Raw genomic sequence first — 12,636 nt, forward strand, 5'->3', positions numbered from 1 at the left:
CAAGTGTATCCCAATACAAACTTTCTATGAGATTGGTAATGATCTCGTGATTAAATGTACCAGTCATGAATCTTGCAGCTCTTCTTTGGACCTTCTCAATCTCTTGAATCAGACCCAACTGATAAGGGTTCCATACAGATGAACAATACTCTAAGACTGGACAAACTAACATATTGTAAGCAATTTCCTTTGTTGAAGGAATGAATCACTTCAGGATTCTACCAATAAACCGCAATCTAGAGTTTGCCTTGATCATTACTTGTGTAATCTGATCATTCCATTTGAGATCATTTTGAACAGTCACACCCAGATACTTGACGGATGTCATCACTTTCAAAGACTGGGCATTTATTTTGTACTCGTACATTAATGGGGATTTTTGCCCTATTATACACAGTAGGTTACACTTACTAATATTGAGAGATAACTGTCAGTCATTACACAATGCATTTATTTTCTGCAAATCCTCATTGATTTGTTCTCAACTTTCGTGTGATACTACTTTCCTGTAGACTACAGCATCATCGGCAAACAGTCTAATGCTGCTGTCAGTACCATCAACCAGATTGTTTATGTAAATCATAAAAAGCAGCAGACCTATTATCCTGCCCTGGGGCACACCTGAAGTTATGTGTGTTTCCTTTCAGGACGACATACTGCTCTCTGTCTGTTAGAAAGTATGGCATCAGCCTGGGAGCCGGTATCTAGAGCCTGTTGTATATCATGCACAAAGAGGGCCAGCTGTGTCTCACATGACTTCTTAGAGTCTAGAAAGGTCATTATGTCTGAACACAAAATGTGTTTCATGATTCTACAACAAACGATGTCAGTGAAATTGGCCGGTAATTTTGTGCATCTGATTTTCTACCCTTTTTATAGATTGCTACGACGTGGACCTTCTTCCAGTCCCATGGAACTTTCTGCTGTTCCATTGATCTCTGGTAGATGATGGATGAGGATGGTGCTACATTTGTAGCATAGTCAACATATAATCTTACGGGGATACCGTCTGGGCCAGATGCCCTCCTAGTGTCTAAGGATCTTAACTGTTTTACAATCCCAGATACACTAAACACTATGTCAGCCATCCTTGTGTTTGTTCAATAATTGAAAGGGGGAATGGTGCTCCAGTGCTCTACCATAAACAAATTTTTGGAAGCTAGGTTTAGAATTTCGGCCTTCTGTTTATCATCATCCGTTACATTACCCATACTGTCAGCAAGAGAAGGTATTGAATTATTTGTAGATTTATAGATTTTATGTATGACCAAAATTTTTTGGTGTTATTTTTAGAATCTGCAGATAAAATATTGCTTTCAAATTAATTAAAAGAATCTCTCATTGACCTTTTGACAGCTGCTTTCATTTCGCATAGTTTCTGTTTGTCAGTGGGGCAGTAACTACATTTAACATAACTGTGCAAAATTCTCTGCTTTCTCAGCAGCTTCCTAATACGTTTGTTGTACCAAGGTGGATCCTTTCCCCCCTCCTTTTTCTGCTAGGCACATACTTCTCTAGCATGTGATGGACAATACCTTGTAAATTCTGACTAAAGATGCTTAATATCTTTGTGTCCCGCTGTGAACGCTTGGAGATGACTATGAAGATATTCATTAATGACACTTTTCTTTGCTTTGCCAAACAAAAAAACTCTACGCTAAAAGATCAGGTATGTTTGTCGCCAAGATATCTAATAGTCAGCCATCTGACATTGCAAAGAGTGCAATATCCTCTGAGGTTTTTTACCTCCAGCTCCACATGATATTCATTGTACCCTTCCAGATCTTTCTTTTTCCTACAGTACCTTATAGGAATATTTCCACTTTCCAAATCTGCCAGTTTCTTTTTCCTACAAAATGATGCACCAACTGTTCTCCCCTTTACTTCCAAAACAACAGAATCATCATTGAAATTCCACTTCCCATTGTATTTGTTAAGGAAATAAATCTCTAATCAACAGGACAATGCTCAAATGGAAAATCATCTGTGATACAACTGGATACCATTTATATTAATAGATAATGTAACTTTTTATTTAACTGTCTTCTTTGTTTTCCAGTGGCTACAATTTTTTGGATACCCATGACAGATTTATTACCAGTTCCTCCTTGTTAGGTAAAGCATCTAACAATTTCTGACTAACAGCATGAAGGTCACTGTCACTGTCATCTAAACACTACACTTCTTCATCTTGTACCCTCAAACAAATTGTTGGCTGCCCTATCTGTTGCTTAATATTATGTATTTCATCTTCTTCCAGTAAATTGTTTGCAGCTTCCCATCTGTCAAACATTCTCTCCCTCTGGAAATTACATACATATTTGCAGGATTTTTCTCACTATTCACCCTCTTAGCATTTGTCAGTCTGTCTACTAACGACATGCCAAAACTCTTCTCCACACCCACTTCCTCTCTTTTCACAGGAATTAATTTTTTAACTAATTTTTCATCATCTTCATCCTCCTGTAAAGTCTCATTAACTGACTGACCTCCGTTATGATTATCACTTGACTACACTTCTCCCCTTGTGGCATATAAATCTTCAATAATTGCCTTCAGTATTTCCTCCACCCTTTTCTTGCCAAACTCCTGTAACCCCTCATTACCTGTATTCTCCCCTTTTGCATGACAAGATCCCCCATTGGTTTCATTCTATACACTTTCCTGTATATCAGATGATTTGTCATTTTTCTTTACATCATTTACCATATTCTCTATACTGCAGTGTTTACTTCACTCTTTCTTATTAAGAAACTCTTTCTTTAATTTCAAATTCTGCTATTTGATTGTTACGTGGCGTGGCTAGCAGGTTCAAATTACTGTTACCCATTTTGAAAATGTGAGCCACTTCACAGGCAATATCTAGTTTATCATGCTCTGAGACTCTGGTTCATTCCCTACTCTTACCCTCACTTATTGTCTGTTACATACATCACACTCTTACATAATAGAGAACGCAACCTATACACAGATCTTTGCTCTCTATTAGTTGATCTATTTACCACAGTATGGTGCCACCTCCTGGCTCCTCTGTTCTCATTACCAGACAAGCCCATTTTGTTCATATTAATATTTTGACATGTTTTTAGGTTTCCCTATGGCCTAAAGTTCCTATTTACTTGCTTCTCTTCCCATAATAATTTCTTGACCATTTCCAAGTAATTAATAAACGTTTATGTCATCCTTGGGAGCAGTAATTATTTTGTTATTCCAATTCAGAGGTAACTTTTCATCCAGTTGCATAATTATTTGTTCTGGCTCTAATTTATTTGTCAAATATGACAAATTAGTAACCCACCATATAACAAATCTTTACACAGTTTTCCTGTCTGCAATTTAATTTTTCGCCTGCCCAGAAACTATTTTGCAACTCTATTTGCTTATGTTTATCCCAGTATTCTTTGATAAAGGCTACCTCAAATTTTTCTGTTTTTTCATATGGCTCAGTAGCAATAACACACCATGTTCTAGCTTCACCTAAGAATTTTGACATAATAAAACCATACTTTTGTCTATCAGTCCACAAGGTAGGCAAAACATTTTCAAAATAATTCCAGAACTCTTTTGGATGCACATTTCCAGAAGGATCAAAGCTTAAAAATTGTATGTCTGTAAAATAAGAAATGTCAGATGATTCCAGCACCAAACTACAACCCACAAATCGACCATGGCCTAATAGCCTGAAAGTTTCAAGTGACATCAGTACCAGCAGTGAAAGCTTACATTGTATGATACAACCCACATCGATAGTCTCACTTCTAATCTTATGTTCTACGTTTGACAATCTGTTGTCATGCTAATGCACTTTAGTGTGTACTGTCTCAGCTTGACTAGTTACGTGATCTGTAGTAGAATTTTCCATATGATTTCTACAATTTTTGTCTTTCAGCATTAATTTTACTGTCTAAATCTGTGTGGTCATTTTCACAAACAAATGCTACAGCAACAGTTTTTTGCTCAGTGTTATGTACATCCTCCTTAAACTCTGGCGGCTGGTGTGGCCGAGCAGTTCTAGGCGCTTCAGTCTGGAACCGTGTGACTGCTACAGTCGCAGGTTCGAATCCTGCCTCGGGCATGGGTGTGTGTGATGTCCTTAGGTTAGTTAGGTTTAAGTAGTTCTAAGTTCTAGGGGACTGATGACCTCAGATGTTAAGTCCCATAGTGCTCAGAGCCATTTGAACCTTAAACTCTTTGCTTGCTTCCAATAGCTACCTTTTTAATAACTTCTGTTAACTGACTTTCAACATTTTCTGAGATTTCTTACAATCGTTCTCAACTTGAGAAATTCTTTTATCAGCCTTATGTCAATCAAGTGCATATCTTTCTCCCACATTTTCTTTAATTCAGCAGGATAGTTTTCCAATTTCACATTAACTTCAGATTTAAACTTTTTATGTTCATCAGCTGAACTATCAATACTACTAGACCACAGATTAAGCTTGCTAGTCTGTTGTTACATATTTTTATTTATACCTTCTTTCACTTCAGCAATATTTTTATTTATTACCATAAAATTGTTTCTTGTAGTGCCCACCAATATACCAAATGTTTCTTGCAAGCTTTCTGATTTATTTCCCTCCAATACAATTCCATGTTATGTTTGATTTGCAGGCAACATATCATATTTGGTATCTTGTCAACCGTTTCTTGCTCACTTACTTTAAATTAACTAACATCAAATAAACTAGTACCACTAAAATCACTCTACATATCACTGTCACAGTTTAAACTGCCTTCCATAGTTGAATTGTCGAAACATTTTGCTTCAGTTCTACTCTCACAAATGGCATTAATTGAGTCACATCAGTAACTAAAACATTATAATTTACTAGATCACCTGTTCGTCTTTGTTCAGGAGTGCTTGTTTGGGTGCCACTCACGCTGAATTGTGCCCCATTCCCTTCTTACTCACTTACAGACTTACCACTCTTTTCCATCCTTCCAAGTCTTTTAATATGAGCACACAACAAATAAATTAACTTATCTCCAGTTGTATGCTGCTGTTGGGGAATGTTGCCTCTGTGGGTCTGATCTCCCACTTCAGCTATACCAATTTCAGGGTCCTCCTTTGCTGCACATTTGTCAGCACTGCTCTGCTCTTCCAGCCATTCGCTGCAACATTTGCCACTGCCTTGTCCAATTTCATGCCGTGTTCTTCATTGTTGTGATGCCATTTGCGATGCGTTTACCATTCAAAAGTTCCTGTCTCTTGGCATTGATCATTTTTTCACTTCCACATGCAGTGTCATATGCTATCGTTCACTCGCTGTGTAAACTGCTATCTTTCTTAAGTGTTCCCAACAGAGGTTTTGACCTAGTACAGCTTCTAATTTCCCAGCCACAATGCACCACTTGCAATGTCAGTGTTTCTGTTTGCTCGTCCTACAGAAATAATGCCCCGTCCTATAGAAATAATGATTACTCACCTTGCAGTGATTTTATCTTCTGCAGTCCAGTCCACACACCTTCCCTGTTAAAAAGGAATGATGTTCCTCTGCTGGAAAAGCTGTGGCAGAACCAGTAGCATTATACAAATATGACAGATCCTACAAATGTTTTCCAGTATCAGGTTACCTGAGCGATAGATTGAAAGATAGTTTGTGAGTGAAAACTTCAATGTATTAACATTTGTTGCAAAAACACTGTCAACCCGATGCTAATCTTCAGTTCTAGTTTCAACACTCACACACATTCACAGTCATAATAGCCAAGTTATAGTAATTAACTGGACCCGTTACCAAATGGATTATCTTTCACAGAATGCTCGCCTAAGTATTACACGATTTTGATAACTACAGATGTTCAGTTTATGGTCACAGCTTGTATAACATGCCACATGGATTTTGGTTATTGAAAAGTCACAGGGTATTAAAACTGTAATTTCACGTTTTTTTATTTTCTCACACATTCGCATCCACTTTGCAGCACTCCATGTTCGAGTTTTAATCTTTATTTTGCAAAATTATCACTTAATGTAGAGCTCCTTATATCCCCATCTGAACGTGATGAAGGCTGAGATCTGAACCGCCTCTTTAGACTTCAGAAATCAATTCTTTAGCCCACAAAATTTGCATGAATGTACTGGCCTCTGACTGACTGATAAACATTATAGCTAATCCAATATTAGCATTAAACTGTGCAATCCCAAGTCACTTACATCTGACCAATCACAACTTAATAGCTTCTCTGAACAATTTATTAAATGAACTAATTGAGAAACTCTCTTTAAATAACAGAATTATCGTAAATTGTTTCTTGTTTTCCCGGTTTCATAAACTGGCTAGTTGTACATCACAGAATTCTCCTGAGAGTATAACTCACTGTCTCTATGCAATCACAGTTCTCACACTAATGTGTACTCAGTTAATAGACATAATAATATTCATTTAACATCTTACTTCCCATTCACATCATCATTCTCATTAATAAACAAATTAGTAGTAATTAACAGCAGATGTAATAATCACAGTAACTTCTATTTTGTTTCCAAAATATATTTTAACTATTTGATAATTTCATAGTCCATAAGAAGCTGACACCTTACGGCCACAGTTGTGACTACTTACAGCTAGCTACTAGATCAGAGCACATCTGTCATGCGATAACTGTGACTCATGGTCAGTAGCTGCTTGCCTGCTACCATCTCTTACTTAACACAGGTGCAATATGAAATACTTGACATCCAGTTGGGCATTGTGAAAGGTAAGGTGTAATAGCAGCAAGGCCATGGGCAATAGGGATGTTTGTGTAGAAGTAGGTGGCATCTACAGTGACAAGCAGGGCACCATTTAGTATAGGAACAGGAACTGTGGGGAGGCAGTGGAGGAAATGGTTGGTGGTTTTTATATAGGAGAGTAGGTTACGAATAATAGGCTGAAGGTGTTGGTCCATGAGAGTGAGGATTCTCTCTGTAAGGACAGAGTAACAGGCCACAATGATGTGTCTCAGGAGGTTGGGTTTATGAACCATAGAAAGCATGTAGAAGGTAGGATTGCAGGAACGCGTGTTAGGAGTGAGTAGAGGGAGAGACTCAGGGGAGAGGTTCTGTGATGGGCATAAAGAGCCTCCATTCAACTGTTATCCAATACCATTGCCCCTAAATCACACCCTCTTAACAAGAATTTCTAAACTTCAAACCATGCCTCACTATCATTCCCCATATTTATCAACATGGAAAAAACCTCATGCCCACAGAAATAACCACATCTACCACCTTAAATCTGATCTTAACTTCATATCCTACCTGCTAAAGAAGGCTCCACCACTCTGGTGTTGAACCGCAGGAATTACATGTTGGAGGGACTCCGCCTGTTGCCAGATTCATCCTCCTTCAAACCCTGCCACTCTGAGCCCATTCCAGAAATCCAACAGGATCTCCAGTCTTCTCTCAAATCTTTACACCCATCCCAGAACCTCTCCCATGAGCCTGTCTCTTTCCTCACCCCTAAGACTCCTCGCACCCCTGCCATCTACATGCTTGATAAGCCCAATCACCTAGGATGCCCCATTGTTGCCAGTTACTGTACTCTGAGAGACTCTTTGTTCTCATAGACCACCTCCTTCTGTGTATTACCTGTATTCTACCTTGCTCTATAAAAGACACCAACTATTTCCTCCACCAGCTCTCCACAGTTCCTGTTCTTTTACCACACGGTACCATGCTAGTCACTATTGATGCCACTTTCCTCTACACCAGTATCTCCCAACCTTTTCTTCTTGATAACCCCCTTTGCAACCAAAGAATATGTCACACCTCTCTACATTTATTTATTTTACTTATTTACATACTAATTTTTTTGTTTCTTTTGAAAACTATTTGACAGTACTCTGCAATCCACACTCTAATAAAAGAGGATTATTAAATGTAGGTAGTACAAAACTATAGTATTTCAAAGGATACGGTGGTCAAAATAGAAGTTTCTTTGTGCCTGACTTAAATACCTAATGACATTGTTTTCACATGAACAACTCTTCTCACACCTAACATTTTTTTATGTATTGAACATCACAAGAAAAATTCAGAACATAAGTGAGATGATTGAAATTGTTTTCACTTAAGCAGTGCCTATATGCTTGGTTTCTAACTAATTGTTTGATTTACATTTTGGCTCAATTAACTTAGAGAACCCCTTTAATTGTTCTGTTTTTCTTTCAGCGATTCAAGTCGAGTGTGTACATTCATTATTAAATTCATATTTCGAGAAAGTACTGTAAATTTCAAACTGTTTGTTTTAGAAACTTTTGCACTACTAGTTTGTTTACCTACAGTTTGTACATTAAAATAACATCAAAAGTACATTGTTCTGTGACTAGGTTATTTAACAGACTCTAAAGTTAGATGAGTGTTGAGTTCTTGTTGTAAGCAGAAGTGATTAACTTTTTATGTTCTATCATTACACCTGATATGCTAATGTCTGGCCCTAACTTTTGCAACTTGTAAATAACAAACATTTGTGTAGTGTAAATTGTGTTAAATGCTTTGATTTTATAGTTAAGCATGTAATCTGTGTTCCTGATAAATTTGCTATAGGATAGTTGGAGAGCGAGTGGTATTTGTAGACTGCAGTGGGGAAATGAGTGAGGACGTCAGCGAAGGGTCATCCATGCAACAGTAGGCTCTGCAGAAAAGACAAGAGAATCACTGATCAGGAGGTAAAGATTTGTGCCCTTCAGGCTGAATTAGAAAATGTGAAACTGGAACTACAAGGTACACTACATGATCAAATGTGTCCGGACACCCCCAAAAACATATGTTTTTCATATTAGACATCATGAGAGAGTAGAATGGGGCACTCAGCAGAACTCACGGACTTCGAACATGTTCAGTTGATTGGGTGTTACTTGTGACATACATCTGTATGTGAGATTTCCATACTCCTAAACATCCCTAGGTCCACTGTTTCCGATGTGATGGTGAAGTGGAAATGTGAAGGGACATGTACAGCACAGAAGCGTACAGGCCAACCTCATTGGTTGACTGACAGAGACCACCGACAGTTGAAGAGGGTCATAATGTCTAATGGGCAGACATCCATGCAGACCATCAGACAGGAATTCCAAACTGCATCAGGATCCACTTGAAGTACTATTGACAGTTAGGCGGGAGGTGAAAAAACCTGAATTTCGTGGTCAAGCGTCTGCTCATAAGACACAAATCATGCCCGTAAATGACAAATGACACCTCGCTTGGTGTAAAGAGTGTAAACATTGGACGACTGAACAGTGGAAAAATGTGTGGAGTGACAGATAATGGTACACAATGTGGCCACCCTACGGCAGGGTGTGGGTATGGTGAATGTCTAGTGAACGTCATCTGGCAGTGTGTGTAGTGCCAACAGTAAAATTCGGAGGTGGTGGTGTTGTGGTGTGGTCGTGTTTTTCAGAGAGGGGGCTTGCACCCCTTGTTGTTTTGTGTGGCACTATCACAGGACAGGCCTACATTGATGTTTTAAGCACCTTCTTGATTCCCACTGTTGAGAGCAATTCAGGGATGGCAAGTCATCATTCAACACGATCGAGCACCTATTCATAATGCATGACCTGTGGCAGAGTTATTGCACAACAATAACATCCCTGTAATGGACTGGCCTGCACAGAGTCCTGACTTGAATCCCATGGAACGCCTTTGGGATGTTCTGAAATGTTGACTTCGTGCCAGGCCTCGCTGACCAACATTGATACCTGTCGTCAGTGCAGCACACTGTGAAGAATGAGCTGTCATTCCCCAAGAAACCTTCCAGCACCTGATTGAAGATTTGCCTGTGAGAGTGGAAGCTGTCGTCAAGGCTAAGGTTGGGCCAGCACCATATTGAATTCCAGCATTACTAATGGAGGGCACCACGAACTTGTAAGTCATTTTCAGCTAGGTGTCCAGATACTTTTGATTACATAGTATAGGTTGAAGGGGAAAAAGATCATGGGAACTGGGTAAAAATAATCAAGCAGTGGTTGAAGGGGGAACAGCTATTTGAATTTTTCATCTACATTTGAGCTTACAGTAGCAAATAAATTTGAGGTTTTACTTGAAATAGGAGGGGAAGAACCTTATCTAGGTGTGGATCACAGTAGACTTCTAACAAAGAAACCAACTATAGATTGGTACCAAAAGAGAGTAGGAAGAAATGAGGCGTGCTGCTAGGTAGTAGCCATGGGAGGTGTGTAGGACAGGATAAATTAGGAACTGGGTACCAGGTCACAAGTATTGTGAAGCAAAGTGCGTTAGCTAGGGGCAGGGCATAGCGAATTTGTGCAAAGAGTTTGAGAGTGAAGATCAAGTCATCATAGCAGGTGGAGCAGGGAACAGCCTGTCTCAATGCAGAAATTCCAACATTAAGGGTGACCTGGCTGAAACAGGAGTAGCAGCTACACACAAAACTGTGTTTTGTGGAGGTCGTAATGTCATTGATCAGCCCTGAATCATCTGTGCTGTGAGCCATATGAACACTAAGTTGAGGAGCCAGCTGCTTACTGACTGAAATGAAATCTCATATGAGTGAAGTGCTTGTTGCTACAATTGGAAGATGGGGATATACTATACACAGCTTACACCTGGATAGGGAAGGGAAACATAGGTTGGCTGAACTCTTTACAGAAAATGTATGGGTGGCGGGGGGTAGCACAATCACACAATGCAAAATCCCTGTAGTTGTTTTGAAAGAAATCAAAGTAACAGAAGAACCACACAAAATGCCTAAGAATATACAACAAATTTAAGGTTAGTTTATTTCAGAAAAACATCAGAGGAATGAGTAATAAGATAGAAGAGGTTCTTCTCTGTTTGAAAAACTTAGAGAGCTCGGGAAAGATATACGAGGTGCATTCAAGTTCTAAGGCCTCCGATTTTTTTTCTAATTAACTACTCACCCGAAATCGATGAAACTGGCGTTACTTCTCGACGTAATCGCCCTGCAGACGTACACATTTTAAACAATGCTGATGCCATGATTCCATGGCAGTGGCGAACGCTTCTTTAGGAGTCTGTTTTGACCACTGGAAAATCGCTGAGGCAATAGCAGGACGGCTGGTGAATGTGCAGCCACAGAGAGTGTCTTCCATTGTTGGAAAAAGCCAAAAGTCACTAGGAGCCAGGTCAGGTGAATAGGGAGCATGAGGAATCACTTCAAAGTTGTTATCACGAAGAAACTGTTGCGTAACGTTAGCTCGATGTGCGGGTGCGTTGTCTTGGTGAAACAGGATACGCGCAGCCCTTCCCGTACATTTTTGTTGCAGTGCAGGAAGGAATTTGTTCTTCAAAACATTTTCGTAGGATGCACCTGTTACCGTAGTGCCATTTGGAACGCAATGGGTAAGGATTACGCCCTCGCTGTCCCAGAACATGGACACCATCATTTTTTCAGCACTGGCGGTTACCCGAAATTTTTTTGGTGGCGGTGAATCTGTGTGCTTCCATTGAGCTGACTGGCGCTTTGTTTCTGGATTGAAAAATGGCATCCACGTCTCATCCATTGTCACAACCGACAAAAAGAAAGTCCCATTCATGCTGTCGTTGTGCGTCAACATTGCCTGGCAACATGCCACACGGGCAGCCATGTGGTCGTCCGTCAGCATTCGTGGCACCCACCTGGATGACACTTTTCGTATTTTCAGGTCGTCATGCAGGATTGTGTGCACAGAACCCACAGAAATGCCAACTCTGGAGGCGATCTGTTCAACAGTCATTCAGCGATCCCCCAAAACAATTCTCTCCACTTTCTCGATCATGTCGTCAGACCGGCTTGTGCGAGCCCGAGGTTGTTTCGGTTTGTTGTCACACGATGTTCTGCCTTCATTAAACTGTCGCACCCATGAACGCACTTTTGACACATCCATAACTCCATCACCACATGTCTCCTTCAACTGTCGATGAATTTCAATTGGTTTCACACCACGCAAATTCAGAAAATGAATGATTGCACGCTGTTCAAGTAAGGAAAATGTCGCCATTTTAAGTATTTAAAACAGTTCTCATTTTCGCCGCTGGCGGTAAATTCCATCTGCCATACGGTGCTGCCATCTCTGGGACGTATTGACAATGAATGCAGCCTCATTTTAAAACAATGCGCATGTTTCTATCTCTTTCCAGTCCGGAGAATAAAAATCGGAGGCCTTAGAACTTGAATGCACCTCGTACAGTTACTTAGTTTCTTGTTCTTCCATGGATAATTTTGCAGGATAGATTGTAATGATGTGGAATGAGTCATTTTACATTCACATCATAAATTAATTTGTACATATAGTTCACATTACAGTAATATAAATTCTTCTATGGAAGAGAAAGAGTTGCCAAGCAGAAAGTTTCTCAATTGCAAAATTTTAGTTGCACCATTGTGCACCGCATTTTGTGCTAAAGGCAACCACCTTGTGGGGTAATGAATGTTATTTTCCTTTCTGTTATTGTAATTCTGGACATTATTGTTCCTTTTTAACTGCAGTGGTTTATATACAACAAACTTCATTGGGGAGTAACTATACAGCGAAACGAATAGATTGCTACTCACACACTGAGCAGCAAGCAGGTACGACGAAAAGGCTGATCACATAAGTTGTCAGCCAAAGGCTTCTTCAGATAGGAAGCAAAGTGCACATATACATTCATACCATCATATGCACAAAACTCCCACACAAAGGACTGCTGTA

The sequence above is a fragment of the Schistocerca cancellata genome, chromosome 5 (genome assembly GCF_023864275.1).
Source record: "Schistocerca cancellata isolate TAMUIC-IGC-003103 chromosome 5, iqSchCanc2.1, whole genome shotgun sequence".
NCBI classification, from domain to species: Eukaryota; Metazoa; Arthropoda; class Insecta; order Orthoptera; family Acrididae; genus Schistocerca; species Schistocerca cancellata.